At 39.7% G+C, this 4,086-nt stretch overlaps 1 long non-coding RNA gene across 1 annotated transcript in view; it reads left to right on the top strand.

Moving 5' to 3' along the window:
• Positions 1-3,869: 3,869 nt before the first annotated feature.
• The window catches only part of LOC118019311, an 11,398-nt gene continuing 11,181 nt past the window's right edge, over positions 3,870-4,086 (top strand). Inside the window, exon 1 of the long non-coding RNA XR_004681654.1 lies at positions 3,870-3,905. This is a non-coding gene — a long non-coding RNA (uncharacterized LOC118019311). The remainder of the gene's footprint in view (positions 3,906-4,086) is intronic.

Below are 4,086 nucleotides of genomic sequence, written 5' to 3'. Positions count from 1 at the left end.
AAGGTTCATTCATTTACCCATTACCCATTACCCATTACCCATTACCCTACAGCAGCACGTTAAGCAACTATGTGTATGTGAATATACTTTCTATCGTTTGGTTATTTGCCTGTCAGTTCTCACTTTCTGCTGCCTCCAAGGACGGCTGCCTCTAATAATCCTCCCGCTCGGGCGCTTGGGTGGCTCAGTCGTTAGGCGTCTGCCTTCGGCTCAGGTCATGATCCTGGGGTCCTGGGATCGAGCCCCGCATCGGGCTCTTGGAGCCTGCTCAGCAGAGAGCCTGCTTCTCCCTCTTCCTCTGACTGCTTGTACACTCTCTGTCTCTGTCAAAATAAATAAAATCTTTAAAAAAAAAAATAATCCTCCCTTTCTCTTTACTTCTTATCAGCAGTGGAATGAAAAACAGGTTACCAAATACTGAGCTGTGAGCAGTAACAGCAAAATAAAAGTTCTTAACGCTCTTAGCATGGGCAAGTGCGGGGATGAAAGCACATGATGTTTACTGTGTCTATGCTGCTTGCAAAGAGAACATTTGCCTACTTTCTGTTTTCCTCTTAGATTCTGTGTTGTCGAAGGTGTAGTAAATAAATATTGGGTAACGGGTTATGTGTGTGCATACATATATACATACATATTTCACATAAGTTTCTGTCCAAATATGTTTACATAGCTAGGGAAAAACTGAATAAGGTTTCTACCAGAATCCAACAGTGAAGAAGCTTTGATGACATTTAAATAAATGAAATTGGTTACATTTATAGACCAGCAGATGTACTTGGGACTTTTTCTCTCTAATTATGCATCTTGAATAAAACTAGAGATTAAAGTTGGCCATTCAGTGTGCTCTTAATTCATCTCTTCCATTCCACTCTTACTTCAATCAAATTAACCAACCTTTAAACACCCATTTCTAAGTTGCTTTTCTGCAATTCCAATTTGTATGCCTTACACCAGCCTCCATCACTTGTGGGTTCAGTTTTAGGGGTAAGAAAGGACATGAGAAAGAAGACACATTTTTTTTTCTATAGTCCAAATGCCCATGCAGTAGCCAAGTTTATACTTGGTCCGTCCTCTGCTTGCTTGCTTGCTTGCTTTCTTTTTTTTTTTTTAATTCTTAAAGATTTTATTTATTTGAGAGAGAGAGCACGCAAGGGGGCGGGAAGGGACAGAGAGAGAGGGAGAAGCAGACTCCCTGATCAGCAGGGAGCCCGACGCGGGACTCGATCCCAGGACCCCAAGATCATGACCTGAGCCAAAGGCAGACACTTAATGGACTGAGCCACCCAGGCGCCCTGCTCTCCATTTTTAGCAATAAAATTATTAGCAATAAAAACAGTATGGCTCTAAACTAAGGGATTTGAATCCTGCCTCTGCTACCTCTTAGCCATCCAACTTTTCCGCCGTTCTCTTAATTTCTTTGTACCTCAGTTTGTTTATATCGAAAATGAGGTTAATACCACCAACTTGTAGGAATTGCGGTGAGGGTTAAAGCACTCAAATGTCTATCAAATACTTAGCATAGTGCCTGGCATGTGGTTAAGTGTTCAATAGCTGGTGGCTTTTATTGCTGTTTGTATGGCTGTGAGACTCTGCTGTCCATGACCCCAGAGAGAGAGAGAGAGAGAGAACAACGTGCAAGGCAAAGGACTGAGAGAAACATTTCCTAAGAGCATAATACATTTTCTGGGAATTCAGATGTTAGTTTGAAAAATCTTAAAAATTTGTCAGTGGTAACACAACTTATTTACAGGCTGTCCTGGGGATAATATGAGTGTTCCTATGAGTACTATCCCAGATTTCTTTTTCTGTGAGAACAAACTCCTCTGTGCTTCTTAAATTTCTGTTTTCTTGGTTGAGAATTTCTGTTTTCCCTAATGCACCATGGGTTTTCTCAACTTTCCCCCACTGAGTCCTAGGAATTTCAATCTGGGCTGTGGCAAGAATGGCATTTTAAGGAAGGAGACATGAAAAATGGCAGTTCTTCCCAGTGAACACTGTGTTTTAAGATTCCAGAATAATTTTTTATCCCTTTTGTGGAAAATGGCCTATCCGGTGTATGTTTAATGCTTGAATCTAAGAAAAAGTTCTTACTAGCCAACTGCCATGCCTTTAATGGCCGAGGTGCTTGTATTTTGGTCTCAGCCCTCTTGGGTGACTTATGGAAGTATCTTCCAACCTCCTTCCTGAGTGAGTTTCCTCAGACTTAAACTAAAGAAATAGAAGGACTGTGAGCAGAGAGTTGATTCCCAAAGTGTAAATAATCGATCAAGTTCGTGGAATGCTGGGCCAAGCTTGCAGGGCATCCTGAGGAATCAGATGCCTGTTGATTTTTAATAATAGGTAGAACACAATTTGGAAAGCAGGGCATTGGGTTAGGTAGGCCAGGTGATCACAAAGTTATGACTCTAAGATGAAAACTGTTGGCTAATCAAAATACAATTGTACAAATGGTTGCATAATGTGTTTCCACATCCTTACCTAACATAAGTGCTTCTTGCTGGTAGGGAGATCATCCTGGCCTTGGAAATATGCTGCTGCTAGTCAGATGTGAAGTGGTTGATGTTTGTGATATACTTAAAACATCTTTATGGTAAACAGTACAGGCAATTATTTTCCTATATATTCAGACTATATCAAGTGGGTCGAAGAAGTCTTAAGAAGAGGCTCCATTTCCAGCTAACAGGTTTGTGTCTAATTATTCTTTGATCGTAAAACTTCAGAAAAATCTCAAAAGCTCATGTTACTCTGAAGCAAGAAATGAAATTTCTTAGTGAATATCCCACTAAGTAACTGACTGTTAAGTAACCAAATGTTATCTTTATCTACGCTTTAGTTTAAGATTTCAAAGAGAAACGTGGTCAGGTTTATCAATGTGATTCAGTCTCTAACATTGTCTCTGCTAAGAGAGAACCACTTTCTCCTGTGATTGACTGCCCAGGGGAACCTCAGAATATCTCTGGTGTAAAAAGCAAACATCCTTTTTAGCAAATAGCTGGATATTACGGTAGGAAGTATGTAGATCATCTTGCTTATTTTACCATCCATCCGGGCAGAGATGGAAACATTGTGAGCTGGGAACATTGAGTTTCGCTTAACCTGTATCCTTGCCTTTTAGAAGGTATCTGTTAGGAGTAGTTAAGGTAAATGGATTGCTTTTAAAATTGTGAGATGAGCTATAGGGCAGCATTTCTATTTAATTAGCTGTTTTTCTTTTTGTATTTTCTGTTGAGAGATATGGAGTAGGACCTAAGCTATTCATTCTTTGAAGCATATAGTTTGCTTTTTAGCTTAGCTAAGAGTACTGTTTATGGCTGTTTCAGAAAGTATAGCTAGATAATTTGTAAACTCAATGTTATGTCAGTTGTAATCTACTTAATTGTGCTCCTTTCTGTACTGTGTTTACCAAGGTCAACCATAGATCATACTTCTAATGAGAAAGATTTGCATTAAAATATCTTTTCTATGCACAGGTGGGGGTAGAAGACTCATTATCTTCTTCTTCCACTCCCAAAGCACCCAAGCTTCAAACTTCAAGATCATATATTCTTTTCCCACTTCTAATTTAATATTAAATCGTATTGATTTTATCTTAATATTTTTTCTATTTTTTCCCCCATTTTCCATTACCATTGTCATTATCTTAGCTCAGGCCCTCGATTTCATCCCTTGAATATTTATTTCTTTTAAGATTTTATGTATTTATTTATTTTAAAGGGAGAGAGAGAGTACAGGCATGATTGCCGGAGCTTCGGGAGGAACAGAGGAAGAGGGTGAGGGAGGAGGAAAGAATCTCAAGCAGACTCTGTGCTGAGTGTGGAGCCCATCTCGGGGCTGGATCCCAGGACCCTGAGATCATGACCTGAGCCCAAAGCAAGAGTCAGACACTTAACCGACTAACCACCCAGGTGCCCGACTTAAATGTTTCTTATTATGCATAATGTATTTATTCAGCAAATGTTTACTGTTCACCTACTATGTACTAGGGATTCGCTGCTGAGAATACCAGCCATAGTCAAGATGAACCCTTATGTTGGGTACACTCTTCTTACCTGAGTCACTGCCAAAGCCTTAAATAGGTCTTTTATA

This window comes from Mirounga leonina, unplaced genomic scaffold, assembly GCF_011800145.1.
Source record: "Mirounga leonina isolate KUSES-001 unplaced genomic scaffold, KU_Mleo_1.0 Mir_173, whole genome shotgun sequence".
NCBI classification, from domain to species: domain Eukaryota; kingdom Metazoa; phylum Chordata; class Mammalia; order Carnivora; family Phocidae; genus Mirounga; species Mirounga leonina.
The sequence above is the reverse complement of the archived record's forward strand: the minus strand, read 5'-3'. Positions and strand labels throughout refer to the sequence as shown.